At 31.8% G+C, this 17,322-nt stretch overlaps 2 long non-coding RNA genes across 8 annotated transcripts; both read right to left on the bottom strand.

Moving 5' to 3' along the window:
- Positions 1-884: 884 nt before the first annotated feature.
- Positions 885-7,216, bottom strand: LOC148629554 (uncharacterized). 5 transcript variants are annotated; one of them, XR_015916834.1, is made up of 5 exons: positions 6,420-7,216; positions 6,028-6,114; positions 4,988-5,162; positions 3,306-3,392; positions 885-1,969 (listed from the first exon to the last, which is right to left on the bottom strand). It is a non-coding gene; the product is annotated as an uncharacterized LOC148629554 (long non-coding RNA). The 5 variants fall into 5 exon arrangements; XR_015916830.1 differs by having other exon boundaries at positions 4,988-5,074; positions 6,424-7,168; XR_015916825.1 differs by having other exon boundaries at positions 4,988-5,074; positions 6,420-7,167.
- A 27-nt stretch (positions 7,217-7,243) lies between these two features.
- LOC148629553 (uncharacterized) lies at positions 7,244-16,494 on the bottom strand. Of its 3 annotated transcripts, none has more exons than XR_015916816.1 (4): positions 15,561-16,494; positions 15,171-15,256; positions 12,351-12,437; positions 7,244-7,411 (listed from the first exon to the last, which is right to left on the bottom strand). It is a non-coding gene; the product is annotated as an uncharacterized LOC148629553 (long non-coding RNA). The 3 variants fall into 3 exon arrangements; XR_015916819.1 differs by lacking the exon at positions 7,244-7,411 and having other exon boundaries at positions 12,208-12,437; positions 15,710-15,750; positions 16,167-16,494; XR_015916814.1 differs by lacking the exon at positions 7,244-7,411 and having other exon boundaries at positions 12,208-12,437.
- Between the last annotated feature and the right edge of the window lie 828 nt (positions 16,495-17,322).

The following is a 17,322-nucleotide window of genomic DNA, read 5'->3' as shown; positions in this document are numbered from 1 at the left end:
GATTGAAATTATCGGACAATAAAAAGTCATGACAGTCATAAAATAAAGGAAGGCAGGACGGATTATTGTTAATATACATTTTTGTCTATATTTAAAAATTTATTCATTTAAGAGCCAACGTAACATGTAAGTTTGACTGTACGATTCATGCAAAATGGTATAATTTCCGTGTGCGAAATGTAATTTAGTAATCTGGTGAGAAGTGTACGAAATATCGCAGATTGTTCAAAAGTTTTACAATATTGTTTGATGTTAATGATTTGAATCGTTTCGTTTAACAACCACTTTCACATTGAAAATACACATTTATTTTTATAGTTAAAGTAAAATCAAAATCAAGGCAGATATGATATATTGAAAATGTAAATATAAACAAGCTTAATTTCACCTCTGTTTTGTCCCAGATTTTGGGTTAATAAAAAGTAACACGGATGGTTCGATTGATTGTAGCACAGTTCGTATGCTTGTACTACCTGATACAAAGATACATTTATTAAGATCCTTCAAAACATCATTAATAATTCTCTTAATGTTAGTGGTGCGTTTTTTTTTATATTAAATTGCATGATTTTATACTAAAACAAACCGTCTGATATCTCACAAGCTGTCTTTGTAAATGACACTTGTATATAGCTTTTTAGCAGGTCGAATGCACTGACAAAATGTGCAATACCAATACTATCAGTGTGGTCGTCTTTTATAGGGAATGAGGTTATGAGTTAAACTTTGAAAGAAAGTTAACCGCACAAAACACCCTAAAAATGCAAACGGTCTTATTAGGTTTAGGGAGCTTCATTCACTGGTACTTGGCCCAATAATATAATTTTTATAGCATATATTGAATCTCTATTTGCACGACTTCCAGCTATAAAGAACAGCCAGTATGATGTTGCTGTTTTATTAAAACAACATCAACATTATGGCAAGCAGCTATCTTAACAAAATCTGGCGCACATGCATGTTTCAAAATTTCAAAGATGGGTCTCATTCAAAATTGTAACACTTATAGTGCAGACGAGCTTTGCTATGTGCAAAAGAAATAATTTCAAGTATCTAATCAACATATGGTCTGTTGGGGAGCGTTCAGTCATCTGCCATCAGTAATTACATTAAGGTTGTATTTACAGAGGCCAGTTATTCATTCCTTAAATTATAGTGTAGACATGTTGTGATTAGAATGACAAGTGAAATGTCATCAAATACTTCAGCACGTTTGTTTTTAATGATGTTTTTACAGGGTGTTAAATGTTAAATTCTAACCCATTGATTTCTCATTATATAAATGGAATACCACATAGTTAAATTTTTAGTAAATGTCAAAATGTTCAGTCAACAAGCGAAAAATTACGATTTCAATCATTTAAATAAAACGTTACAAATTCCATTATTTAACTATAATTGAAAATGTAAATATCCATCGAGTCCAATGTACTATTCAACACTTAATTCAAGGTACAAATGTTTGTACAGAAGTCTAGTATTTAAAGAATTAAAGCACTTTTATAAAATAGTTAAAAAAAAACACTGATGAGTCGATTAAATTAATTTGAGTGTAAGAAACCTAGCATTTAAGTACAAAGTCAAAAATATTCTAAAAATACTACGATTGTTCTGGACCAATTTACAAAGCAATGCATCATTAGACAGTCGCGAAAAAGAGTACTTGTTTGGTTATAAAGTCTAGAAAAAATCATATATTAAAATAATATGTTTACAATATTACTACTTTTATATTTAGCAATAATAATCAAACAAGTATAATAGTAGCTAGAACATATTCACCTTGAATGTAATAAGCATATATAGCATTCTAACACCCCCTAAATACAAATCAAAATACTATAAAGCTTATAAAATTGTAAAACATGCTTTTTCAATATTAATTTCTACCTAAAATATGGAATTGGTTGGTCAACAAGATCTGGCTTCTCCTTGCACAGGACAGCTCCAACTTAAACGTCGCTTGCGTCTACAAAAAGTATGAAAACATTTTCTTAATCTGGAGATATTAGGACCGGAAAACTAGTCAACAGTGATTTTATATTTTCAACAGTTATCTTGCATTTGCCATTCGACCGAAAGATGGGATTCTCCCTAAGACTAAGACGTTGTGTTAAATGTTCAACGGCAGTAGCAAAATTAGAAAACAAATTTCTAGAGAAATTAAACATGACCATATACCTCATTATTTGCGTTGGAGTAACGAACTGAACAATTGCTTCAACTTTAGCAATAAGGGTTAGACATGTTCTTGACATCTGCACCATGAAAACTGATTTATTCAACGGGTCATAGTTTTCCTTTCCTCGTTTTTCTACCCCGGACTTGACTTTTTATGAGCAAGTAAGCGGGTGTTTCTAGAAAAGCAGAGGACGCTTACCCTACCGGTACATCTGGTCCATGCTCCAAGTTTTTAGTGGAGTCCGAGTTGCTCATTTGTTTTTGTTACTTTGTATGTATGATTTTAGTTACTTTATGTTCTTTGTTGTGTATGTCTGTTTTCCATGTCTGGTCTTTGTCCCTGCATTACTTTATTTTGATTACCGCTATAACCTTGGTTCCCTTTATTACTCCTTGACCTATAGTATGCATTAAGTAGTCAACTGTTGATTTTCAAATTTCGAGATTAACAGTGAGATTAGCAGTTGATAACTTATCAGAAGTTCCATCTAAATATTTGATGGGATCAGACCACCTATAACCACATACAATTAAATCATCAATATACATGGTAACTTACACACTGTGCATCAAACAGTTACATGTGACGTGCTATTAGTATCTAATATTTCCAATAGTCCAATGACCATAAAAAGATTTTCTCCAACTAGTCAAAAAGGAAAGATAATAGTTGACCGACGCAGAACATAACATAGTTCTATCAGATGCTCTTGTTTCCGTTAAAAAGGTGATTTATTGTCATTAAACAGTCCTAGTTTGGGGAATTTTATACATCGCATCTTCCCATAAGAACTTGAGATAAAGAATACTACAGACACTGTTGATTCGGCCTTATATCTTGACTTACACTTACAAATCGATGGTAAAGGAAACTATTGACAAAGAATACGACAAACGCGATGACTTTTCTTTCCGTATTGGTGTTTTTAGAAAAGAAGAGGATGCCTACCCTACCAGTACACCTGGTCAATGCTCCCAGTTTTAAGTGTAATCGATAACATTCTTTTGATTTCCGCTGGAATCCTGGTTCAGTTGATTACTCTTTATAAGCATTTAAACAGTAGAAACCGTATTTCAATTGATTACAGAAGAGCTCACTGAATGTGTATTAATCTGATACTTACGATGTTTTATACTAGCAGTTACAAAACCTTATGAAACCATAATTCAACTCAAAAAAGTATAATTTGAGGATTTCTTTCGCCAAAGTCCTGAAAAAAATTCGATATTTATATAATGCCGTTCTATTCCAGAATTTATTGAAAAGGAAATTCATAATCATTCTGATAAAAGTTTAAGCACTGTGTTAACAAGATGAGTTTATGTTTAATATCTAGCTAAGAATGACATACAGTAAAAAGAAACAATGATTAACCCGAAATGACTGAAAGGTGAGATAAAAATGCAGTCACAAAATACTTTTTTGTTTATAACAACACCTTGATTCTGCACATCTAGAGCAAGTACATGTTTTTATATCAGTTTCTCCCAAGAAGGTATAGTGTGAATGCAACATTTTATTTTCAAAAGCACTTAACAATAATTTATTTACTACCGGTCAGATGCCATTTTTAAATACAAATAAGGAATGTCGGATAACTTTTATGAAATCATGTATACAGAGGAAGATGCTCCTTTACTTGTTGACCTATTCCGTCACTCTTATGAGGCTGACTTTATAGCTGATCTGATCAGAAAGAAAGAATATAGTTTGGCGAGATCCTTCAATCTCAGTTTCCGCTATATAGATGACGTATTATCTTTAAACAATCCTAATTTCGGGGATTTGATACATCGCATATACCAAAAAGAACTTGAGATAAAGGATACTACAGACACTGTGAAGTCAGCCTCATATCTTGACCTACACTTAGAAATCGATGATAAAAGAAAACTATTGACCAAACTTTACGACAAACGTGATGCCATTTCGTTCAGAATTGTCAACTTTCCTTTCATCTGTGGCAACATCCCTTAGGCTCCTGGGTATGGAGTGTTCAAATCACAACTCATACGTTATGCCAGAGCTTGCCGAAACTACGCAGACTTTTTGTATCGCGCTAGAACTCTAACAAATAGGCTTCTGGAACAAGGTTATGTTGCTACAAGATTGAAGTTATCACTACAGAAGTTTTATGGTCGTCATCATGAACTCGTGGATCGTAATGGTGGAGCCATCAGCACCATGAAAACTGATTTATTCAACGGGTCATAGGTTTCTTTTCCTCGTCTGTCTACCCCGTACTTGACTTTTTATGAGCAACTCGGAGGGTGTTTCTAGAAAAGGAGAGGACGCTTATCCTACCGGTGCACCTGGTCCATGCTCCCAGTTTTTAGTGCAGTCCGAGTTGCTCATGCACTTTTGTTACTTTGTATGTATGATTTTAGTTTCTTTATGTTCTTTGTTGTGTATGTCTGTTTTCCATGTCTGGTCTTTGTCCCTGGATTAAATTATTTTGATTACCGCTATAACCTTGGTTCCCTTAATTACTCTTTCATAACGAATCTTTGGCTTTAGTAGAAAACAAAGAAAATAAATAGTCAAAGAATTGTCCCTAACTCTTAGCAATAACACTTTCAAATAAACTCATATTTGCCAATGTAGAAAACAGCTTTTTCGTTTTCTTATAAACTTGCTATTATATAATGATGTTATAACATACAGTGCAAAAGAATTTATACATATATGTTGGCGATTCAGAACATCTCAAACTGTCATGAATATGCCTTTTTTCTGTTCAATAACACATCAGAATAAAGGGCGTTGCAGTTGATTTCTGCTGTAGTGTAAAAGACGGATACTTACGTTTTGATACAAGGGTTGTAAAAACATTCATGCTCATCTTTGTTTCGCCCGAAAGAGTCTATTTTGAGGAACGATTTCGTCCAAGTCCTTAAAAAATACAGGATATTCATATAATGCCTTCACTATCCGATACTTGTTTTGAGAGAAATTTTGTATACACTGATAGAGCTGCCCGCTGTAAAATGATTTGTTTTTACCTTAATAATATGGCAACGAACGATGATTCTCTCTATGATATGTTTAAAATTTAAAGTAAATACATGTATGCAATTAATCTTACGAAACTATGTTTCACCTAAAAGGGCACATTTTGAGTATTTGTTTCGCCCAAGCTCTGAGAAAAAATACAGGATACTTTCATAAGGCCGTTGTATTCAAGAATAATTTGAAATGAAAAATATACTAATTATGATATAAAGTTAAACATTGCATTAATAACATGAGTTTGCGTTTAATATCTAGCTAAGAATGACCTCCAGTAGAAAGAGACAATGATTAACCCTTCAGTGGTTGAAAAGTAAGATAAATACGCAGTGACAAAATACTTTTTTGTTAACAAGAACATCGAGATTCTACACATATAGAGAAAGTCCATATTTTTTCTTGATATCAGTTTCTCGAAAGTAAAGATATAGTGTGAATATAGTATTCTATTTTAAAAAGCGCTAAACAAAGATTTATTTACTACCCGTCAGATGCTATCTTGAACTACAAATTAGGAATGTCGGATAACTTTTATAAAAAAAGTGTTTTCATTACGAATCCAGGGCTTTAATAAAAAAAAGAAAATAAACAGTGGAAGAATTGTCCCTAACTCTTGGCAACTACTCTATCAAATAAACTCATATTTGCCAATGTAAAAACAGCTTTTTCGTTTTCGTATGAACTTACCATTATATAATGATGTTATTACATACAGTGCACAAATTTTATACATTTATGTTGGCGATTCAGAGCATCTCAAACTGTCATGAACACATATTCCTTAATAAAGTGCTTTGCAGTTAATTTCTGCTGTAGTGTAAAAGACGGATACTTACGTTTTAATACAAGGGTTGTTGAAATTTTCATGCGCATCTTTGTTTCGCCCAAAAGAGTCTATTCTGAGGAAAGATTTCGCCCAAGTCCTAAAAAATACAGGATATTCATATCATGCCTTCGCTTTCCGATACTTATTTTGACAAAAAATATTGTATTTACTGATAGAGCTTCCCGCTGTAAATTGATTTTTTTCTTTGATCTTAATCAAGTAGAAATTATCATATGGTAACGAACGATGATTCTCCATAAGATATAATTAAAATGTAAAGTATGCAATCAAGTTAAAATACTTTCTTCTGCAATATTGAAATTCTATACATAGTGTATACATTCTTGCTACTTTCATTTCAAAATTTAGAAAATTGCTTCGAAGCCAATAATCAATAATTACCTACTCATAACAGATGAAAGTTTGAATTCCTCATTACACACACATATCGGGATAATGTAAATTTAAAGAAAGTCTAATTATCTCTACGGCTTGTGATTATTCATTTCTACAAAGAAATTTAGCAATAGAATTTTCTTAAATTCTAAAACATTCACCATTACATGCCCGGACAATTATGTATTCATCAACCTCATATCTTTCAGCATCCGTCAACAACTCAATTCATAACTTCTAGTACAAGCTATACTTGAAATTTAACGCCTATTGTTTTGTTATAAAACCTACAAAAACTAATGCACAGATATGGGATCTTCTAAGAGAAGTCACTCGGATCAAAGAAATATTTTTTTATCATTACATGTATGTCATCTCCAAGAATCATGAGCTCGAACGAATCGATACAAAACCAACATTTTATTGATCAAACACATATTGTCGTTAACGGTTTCGGCCATTCTTAACATCTCAAATTTTTATGAGAACGCAATGTTTCTGTGCATTAAAGCATTAGAAGTCATCTAAAATAATATGTGCATTGCAGTTGATCTGTGCTGAATTGTGTATATGTATGATACTTATGCTTACATTTAAAAGCTGTTCAGATATATTGTAAAAATATGTTTCGCCCGAAAGAGCGTATTTTAAGGAGAGGATTCTCCTAACTCATAAAAATGATACAATATATTTTTTTTTATAATTTCATGAAAACGCAATGTTTTTGTGCAATCAAGCATTAGATACCATCTTTAAATTAATTGCAGTTGAATTTGACGAATGTGTAATATTAGGATACTTATAGTTTAAAACTCACAGTTCACTGGGAAGATTGTTCCATGAAGTGGCAGCTGCCTTGTCGAACCTACGATCACCGTACGATTTCGTTTTCACTCTTGGCGTTTCAAGTGTCACAGAGTTCTGGGAGCGTACTGATCTTGATGGGCGGTATAGACTCAGAAGTTTTTGGAGATATGCTGGAGCTATACCATGCAGTGCTATAAAAAAGCATAAGATAAGTTTGCATTGACATCGGTATTCAACAGGTAACCAGTGTAGGTCAATTAAACCAAGTGCTATGTGGTTATATTTTCTGCGCGTGATATCAATTTGGCGGTAGCATTCTGAACTCTTTGAAGCTTGTTCAAGCCACTAGATTTCATGCCATATATAAGGGAGTTGCCGTATTTCAATCTCGATGTTAGAGTTTTGCAAGCACTGTCCGTAATGTAACAACGAATTCGGCCAATCTTTCTGATTGAAATGAAACATGACTTGGATACCGTGGAAATATGGTGTTCCATGTTTAATGACTTGTCCAAGTGTATCCGATAGGCTAAGAAAATATACAATAAACTCTGGACCCAAAAACCAGTCCATGCGGAACGCCAAAGTTTAATTTGATCAAGTTGGATTGGATGGCTCCCACGGATACTTGTTGAGTCCTTCTTTCTAAATACGAGAGAAACCATGAAAGAGCAGAATTTGCCGTAACGTCGTAATGTGCACGTATTAATAATGGGTTAATCATTGTTTCTTTTTTACTGTACGTCATCCTCAGCTAGATATATAATAAACATAAACTCATGTTGCTAATGCAATGCTAAACTTTATATCAGAATTAATATACTTTACATATCAGTAAATTCTGGAATACAACGGCATGATATAAACATCCTGCATTTTATTTCTCAGGATAAGGGCGTAATAAATCCTCAAATTGTGCTCTTTTAGTCGAAACGTAGTTTCGCAGGGTTTTGTATCTGTTAGAATACGAGTTTATTGATCTATTCTATCACTGGCATTTTTAACGCAGTAATGTTATGTTTTGAATTTTCATTTTTCAATGGAAATATTTTTTATTGTTTTTAATTCTTATTTCATTCAAATGATAAATATATCAATTTCTAGATATTTTTACTTTTGCTATAATTTTTAGATTCAGTAATTCATTCTAATCTTGGTTTAGCTTTAACAGATTGCTCGTCATCCATGAGCTGATGTCCTCAACACAAGCTTCAAGTCGTGTGGATATTTCGGAGCAGTTGTCAATTGGTTCAATTACTAAATATATCTGCGAATCATTAGCGTAACAATGATAAAGCATGTCATGTTGTCTGAAAATTTCTATCTAATATTTTTATACTATTTAAATAATGTTTTAATACTTAATTATGCTTTAATTACATAGTTTATAATTATTTTTTGTTTTTGTTTTTGTTCGTCTTTTCGTTTTTTACTTTACAAATTTCTATATCTTAGATACATAATTACTGTTCTGAAAAATATTTCTCTTTTCACATTCTTTTGTATAATTTTAGGTGTTGATTACTACGTACTTTGTATTGTACATCATTTATATGCTGTAAAGCGCTTAGAGTAAATGCTGTTTAGATTGGCGCTATACAAATATTGTAAATAATAACTTAAAAAAATGGTGTTGTCATCACCAAGCTAAAAGCTTGGAAGAATGATTTAGTAAGTATGCCTTAGAAGAAAACTCGAATAATAAACAAGAAAAGTCTGATACATTTGATTACAAAGAAATAATTATATCAGTACGAATTTGTGGATAATAATGCATTACAAAACATGATTTATCCTACTTATTTCTCCATTACATTCCTGAAGATTATTAATCAACCTCATAATTCGTTGACATGAATTTGATATTTTTCTGGTACAAAAGGAAGTGTAATCACGAGAACCAAGATTCTAGCAGAAAAGAAAATAATATATACCAGGGACAACAACAGACATCAGTAACAGACACACACAACGAATGACATGCAATAACCAAAATAATACTTTACCCTTAACGAAATGTTTTATCACATATACTGCAACGACTAATGTAACTGTAGACTTGGTTATAGAATTTAATCAATCATAAATCGAAAAAAAAATCTGATAAAATTATGTTTGCCATTGTTGAATTGATATCATACTTGATATATTTGTGGAAAACGAATGCTTTATTGATTATACCTATCTGATCAGTATTGCATTTTATTATTCATCAAATAAAAAAGAAATAAATAAGTTTGGAATGCAATAACGGGACAGATTTTTATTCTAACAAAAAAAACTAATTAAACACAAATGCCCATTTACATTTGTATAGGGAGCAGCAGACGATTTGACATTCTTTCAATCAAACTTGTGAAGGATCATTGTCTGATACGTAGTTATCTAAAGAAGAAGCATATACATCCCCGGGTTGTATCAACCATAGTATTGTAAATCGTTTGTTTGACCTCTTATAAGTTACAAGTAATGATAATGCGACAGTAAACGACGCCTACATGATTCAGAAATGCCTCAGTATATCTGCTTGTAACGACACCGAGTCATCGATCTCAAGTTTTTTTTCTCCGTGGTTATTGAGTAAAGTGAGAATTTTCCTACTAAACAATGGATTCCTACAAAGCCCGCAATGTAGTAATTGGTTAAATCTTGCAGTTTATTTATACACCTGTCATCTCTGGTAGCCTTGATGAAGAATAATATGAATTTTTATCTTATATGACAGAAGTAGCTAATATTTTGACAAACATTTCTCCTTAATTACTTCTTCACATACCGACTTTACACGCTATGCAGTTTGATGACTAAACTGTTTAATGACATTACTTTCATTATTAATTATTTCAACAATTCTTTCTGTATCTATTAGAAGGTATAACATATCTGTGACATAACATCCTGTTGTCAGAAAACAAGGACAAAAAGGAAATTATGTGTAAATACAACACGTCGATATTTTATAAATTTTGTTTAACTAGGTCAACATAGTACATTATAGTAAATTTTGTTATTAATGTCTATGTCCAAATAAGGACAAAACGTCATTTGTCTGTTAGATATTTCCAACCAATCAAATTGTGTTGTAATGTATTTTACATCGGTTAACAACTGTCTCTACAATATATATATATATATAATAAGAAAGAAATTAATGAATTTGTAAAGTTCGTTCAATGACGATTATTCACGTATTGACGATATAGGCAGGTATCCAGATGAAAGGGCATTAAACCGAAACGGGTGACTAAATCAGTTTCAGGTTAAGATACGTTATAAATTGGCATACTGGGTATTCACATGCAAAAGAAAAAGGAATATAAGTTTCGCCTAAAGTCATATATTTTGAGTGAAATTTTTCTCTCAAATTGACAAAGGCGCATATATATATATTCGCCCTTGGCTTTTTGGGCGAATACGATATTTTCCGATATTGGAAGAATTTGTTTGGTCGAAAATATTTATTAAATTATGAGACATTTTTTTTAATATCGGAGATTAAATAGTGTTATTTTTTGCTGGTCAATCGATTGGTCAGTTGTATTTTTAGTTTAATTTGATAAAAAAAAAGTTCTCCCAATCAAATTTCGCCCTTATTATATACTACTCAAGTGAAAAAAGATGTTTTGAAACATGGATAGGTTGTGGGAACCAGGAAAAGAGGTTCATTTTTAGGGTAAGTGTAACACATTATGAACAACAGCATTTTCGTTGAGATTTTCTCACCATTTCAATAAAGAAAGACACTTATTCAAAGGATTGAAGAGCAAAATTTTCTCATGAAAAATTCTACGATTATTTGGGACTTGAATGTTCCAGAACAGAACCTCGAAAGATGGCCACACCCATACATGCGTTTTTTCTGACTGTTATCCGAACCTAGTCATTCCAAACAGGTAACCATCTTTTGCTATAAGGAATTTATCGGACCTTTTCATAATTGAGGATAATTAGACCCGAGACGATTTGACAATCTTCTTCAATATTAATTTTTACAAAAAAATATGAAATTGGTTGGTCAGCAAGATTTGGTGTCTCCTTGCACAGGACAGCTCCTACTTAGTGAAATTAGCACTTGATAACTCATCAGAAGTTTGCTCTAAGTATTGATGGGATCAGACGAGTACTACATACAATTGAATCATCAATATGCATGCTAAACAAACTTACACACTGTGCATCATTTAGTGACGTGCTATTAGTATCTATTATTTCCAATAGTCCAACGAGCATAAAGGGACGAGTAAAGATTTTCACAAACTAGTGAAAAAGGAAGGATAATAGCTGACCGACGCAGAGCATAACATCGTTCACTCAGATCCTTTTGTTTCCGTTATAAAGGTGATTTATATTCATTAAACAATCTAGTTTCGGGAATTTTATACATCGCATTTACCCATAAGACCTTGAGATAACGAATACTAAATCCACTGTCAATTCGGCCTTATATCTTGACCTACACTAACAGATCAATGGTAAATGACATTATTGACAAGCAATACGACAAACGCGATGACTTTTCTTTCCGTATTGTCCACTTTTCGTCTAAGGCAACATCTCTTCAGTATTTGCGTATAAAGTTCAAAAAGCAAAAGTCATAAGTCAGAGCTTGCCGTAACTACAACGACTTTTTGTATCACGCTAGAATTCTTACAGTAAGGCTTTTGGAACAGGATTACTGATGCTTCAAGATTGAAGTCATCACACAGTTTCATGGTCGTCATCAGGAACTCGTGGATAGTTACTGTGTTATCTGCACCATGATAACCTATTTGTTGAACGTCTCAAATGTCCGTTTTTCTTTTGTCTACCTCGGACTTTTAATGAGCAACCCAATTGATGTTTCTAGAAAAGCAGAGATGCCCATCCTACCAGTGCACCTGGTCAATGCTCCCAGATTTAAGAGTAATCCGAGCTGCTCATTTACCTTGTATGTATTATTTTAGTTACTTTATGTTCTTTGTTGTGTTTGTGTGTTTCCCATGTCTACTCTTCGTGCATTGATAACATTCTTTTGATTTCCGCTGGCATCTTGTTTCTATTGATTACTCTTTCTAAGCATTTAAACGGTAGAAACTGTAATTCAATTGATTACAGAAGAGCTCACTGAATGTATATTTATCTGATACTTACGATGTTTTATACTAGCAGTTACAAAACCTTGTGAAACCATAATTCATCTCATAAAAGCATAATTTGAGGATTTCTTTCGCCCAAGTCCTGAACAAAAAATATAGAATGTTTATGTAATGCCGCTGTATTTCATAATTTATTGAAAGGGAAATTCATACTCATTCTGAAAAAAAAAATATTTGCATTGCATTAACAACATGAGATTATGTTCAATATCTATCTGAGAATGACATATTGTAAAAACAACATGAACAATGATTATCTCTAATGATTGATAAGTAAAATAAAATATACATGCAATGAAAAAAAATCTACTTTCTGTTTACAACAAAATCGTGATTCTGCACATAAAGAGCAAGTCCAGGGTTTTTTTCTCCTAACAGTTTCTCCCAAAAACGTATAGTGTAAATGCAACTTTTTTATCTAAAGCACTAAACTACAAATAAGAATGTCGGATAACTTTTATTAGTGGTAACAAAGAAAACAAATAGTCACTTATCCCTAGCTCTTAGTAATTACTCTATCACATTTCCTAACGAGAAGTAAGTATTACATAAATTCATATTTGTCAATGTAAAAACATAGCTCATTTGTATTCGTACAAACTAACCATTATATAATTATGTTATTACATACAGTGCAAAGATTATTCTGCGTATGGAGTGTTCATATTACAACTCATACGTTATGCCTTGGCATTCCGAGACTACGCACACTTTTTGTATCGCGATATAATTCTAACAAATAGGCTTCTGGTGCTACAAGATTGAAGTCATTTCTACAAAAGGTTTATGGTCGTTACCATGAACTCGTGGGTCGTTACGGTGTACCAATCTGCACCATGAACACTGATTTGTTCGACGTGTCGTAGTTTTCCTTTCCTCTTTTTTCTACCTTCACTTGATTTTTTATGAGCAACTCAGCAGGTGTTTCCAGAGAAGCAGAGGACGCTTATCATACCGTTCCATGCTCTCAGTTTTTAGTGGAGTCCGAGTTGCTCATTTGCTTTTGTTACTTTGTATGCATGATTTTAGTTACTCTATGTTCTTTGTTGTGTATGTCTGTTTTCCATGTCTGGTCTTTGTCCCTGGATTACATTCTTTTGTTACCGCCATAACCCTTGGTTACCCTTTCAAATTATATGTAGAAAAGCAATGGAAATGGCCACAAAATGCCGCATGACCCTACGTTTTGAAAGTTATCTTTGTCTCATGAACCTTAAGGGGTGATATATAAAACTGCTTGATTTTTAAAGGTTTATTCACAAGGGGCATCACTTAAAACATGGGTTTGCATTGGAAGCGTTGGGTGTTTTTTACTGAATTTATTCCTACAAAGATAATTAGATATAGAATGATATTAATTGCTAACACATTCATCATTACCCGCCGACATGATAATGTATTCATCAACCCCATTTCTGTCAACATAAATACAATATGAGATCTTCTAGTACAAGAAATACTTTAAAGTTAACGCCTATTATTTTATTATATATACCGCAAAAAAAACTAATCCACAGATAGGGGATCTTTGAGGAGGATTGTAAGAGGAAAATATATTTTTCATAAGTATTTCATCTCTAAGAATGAGCTTGATTGTATCATTATTAAGATACAAAACCAATAATTCTTTGATCAAACTCATATTGTCGTGAAAGGTTTCGGCCAATCTAACATCTCAAAATTTCATGAGAACGCCATGTTTCTTGCCTTAAAGCATCAAAAGCCTTCTGAAATAACAATTGTATGGCACACGATATGTGTTGAATTGTATAAATGTATGACACTTATGCTTACATTTAAAAGCTGTTCAGATATATTGTGAAATATGTTTTGCACAAAAGAGCGTATTTTGAGGAAAAGATTCGCCTAATTCCTGAACATGGAACGATATATTTTTATAATTTCATTAATACGCAACGTTTTTGTGCAATGATGCATTAGATGCCGTCTTTAAATTTATTGCAGTTGAATTTAACGTATATGTAATAAGATACTCTCAGTTTCATATTCTAGCAGATTCAAAACCTGGCGAAACTATGCTTCACCTAAAAAAGCTTAATTTGAGGATTTGTTTCGCCCATTTCATGAGAAAAAAATACAGGATATTATATATTGCCATTGTATTCCACAATTTACTGATATGAAAAGCATATCAATTCTGATGTAAGGTTAAGCATTGTATTAAAAATATGGATTTATGTAAAATATTTACCTAAGTATGTCATACACTTAAAAGAAACAATCATTAACCCTAAAATGATTAAAGTTAAAATAAATATGCAGTGACAAAATACTTGTTGTTGACTACAACATCGAGATTATGCACATATAAAGCAAATCCATCTTTTTATATCAGTTTCTCCTAAAAAGGTATAGAGTGAATCCAACATATTTTGTTTAAAACACTAAACAATAATCAATTTGCTACCCGTCAGATGTTATCTTGAACTACAAATTATGAATGTCGGATAACTTTTTATAAAATAATATCTTCATTACGAATCGTTGGCTTTAGTAGATAACAACGAAGATAAATATTCAAAGAATTGTCCCTAACTCTTAGTAATTACTCTATCACATAAACTCATATTTATCAATGTAACAAATGGCTTATTCGTTTTTTTTTATATATATTTATCATTATAAAATGATGTTATTACATACAGTACAAGGATTATTATACATATATGTTAGCGATTCAAAACATATCAAACTTTCATGAAATCGCCATGTTTCTGTTCAATAACGCATAATAATTCCTTAATCACGTACATTGAAGTTGATTTGTACAGTAGTGTAAAAGACGGATACTTACACTTTTATACAAGGGCTGTTTAAATGTTCATGTCATCTTTATTTCGCCCAAAAGAGTCTATTTTGAGGACAGATTTCGCCCAAGTCCTAAAAAATACAGGATATTCATATAATGCCTTCGCTTTCCGATACATACTTGGAGAGAAATTATTGTATACACTGATAGAGCTGTCCGCTGTAAATGAAAGTTTTTCTTTCACCTTAATCATATGGTAACGAAAGATGTTCCCCCTAAGATATAATGAAAATTTAAATTAAATACATGTATGCAATTAAATTAGAATACTTTCTTCGGCGATATTGAAATTATATACTTAGTTTATACGTTCTTGGTACTTTCAATTAAAAATTTATACTATTTCGTTGAAGCCAATAATCAATAATTACTTACTCATAGCAGATGAAAGTTTGAATTTCCCATTACACACAAATGTCGATAATGTACAGAAAATGAAATAGTAAATATCTCTATGGCTCGTGATAATTCATTCCTACATAGAAAATTAGTAATATAATGATCTTAATTTCTAACATAGTTACCATTACACGCCTAGATGTTTATCTTTTCATCAACCTCATATCTGTCAATATCCATCAACAAATCAATTCATAACTTCTAGTACACGATATACTTTAAAGTTAACACCAATTGTTTTATTATGAAAAACACAAAACAAATGCACAAGTATGGGATCTTTCATGAAATTTCATTCAGATCAAACGAAAAACATATTTTATAATTACAGTTGATTTTTGCTGAAATGTGTAAGTGTATGATAATTATGCTTACATTTAAAAGCTGTTCAGATATATTGTAAAACATGTTTTGCCCGAAAGAGCGTATTTTGAGGAAAGCATTCGCCTAATTCCTAAACATGAAATGATATATTTTTATAATTTCATTAATACGCAATGTTCTTGTGCAATGATGCATTAGATGCCGTCTTTAAATTTATTGCAGTTAAGTTAAACGTATATGTAATAATAGGATACTTACAGTTGCATATTCTGGCAGATTCAAAACCTTTCGAAACTATTTTTGACCTAAAATAGCACAATTTGAGGATTTGTTTCGCCCAAATCATGAGAAAAAAATACAGGATATTTATATATTGCCATTGCATTCCAGAATTTACTGAAATGTGAAGCATATCAATTCTGATATAAGGTTAACATTATATTAACAATATGGGTTTATGTATAATATGACATACAGTTAAAAGAAACAATGATTAACCCTAAAATGATTGAAAGGTAAGATAAATATGCAATGACAAAATTCTTTTTTGTTGACATCGTGATGATGCACATAGAGAGCAAGTCCATATTTTTTGACAACGAAAATGAATGAACAAGTATGGGATTTTTTAAGAGAAATTATTCACATCAAACGAAAAATATATATTTTAATTACAGTTAATTTGTGCTGAATTGTGTAAATGTATGATACTTATGCTAACATTTAAGAGCTGTTCAGATATATTGTGAAAATATAATGCACCCGAAACAGCAAATTTTGAGGAAAGGATTCGCCTAACTCCTGAAAATAATATAATATATATATATATTTTTAATTTCATGAATACGCAACATTTTTGTGCAAGTAAGCATTATATATGTCTTTAAATTTAATGCAGTTGAATTTAACGAATGTGCAATAATAGGATTCTTGAGGTTTTATATTCTAGCAGATAAAAAAAACCTTGCAAAACTATGTCTGGTCCAAAAGAGCACAATTTGAGGATTTGTTTCGCCCAAGTCCTGAGAAAAAATACAGGATATTTATATAATGTTGTTGTATTTCAGAATTTAAAATAATTTTAAAGTATATTAATTCTGATATAAGGTTTATCATTGCATTAAAACATGAGTTTATATTTAATATCTAGCTAAGAATGACATATAGAATGAAGAAACAATGATTAACCCTAAAATGATTGAAACGTAAGATAAATATGCAGTGAATACTTTTTTGACAACATCGAGATTATTCACGTATTGAGCAAATCCATCTTTTCTATATCAGATTCCCCCAAAAAGGTATAGTGTGAAATGAATATTTTTTTTCAAAAGCTTTAAACAATAATTTATTTGCTACCCGTCAGATGCTATCTCGAACTACAAATTAGGAATATCGGATAACATTGATAAAA

Source organism: Perna viridis, chromosome 1 (genome assembly GCF_037379345.1).
Source record: "Perna viridis isolate PV_CMFRI_1.1 ecotype Kerala chromosome 1, ASM3737934v1, whole genome shotgun sequence".
In the NCBI taxonomy this organism is placed as follows: domain Eukaryota; kingdom Metazoa; phylum Mollusca; class Bivalvia; order Mytilida; family Mytilidae; genus Perna; species Perna viridis.
This window is presented reverse-complemented; position numbering and strand designations above follow the sequence as displayed.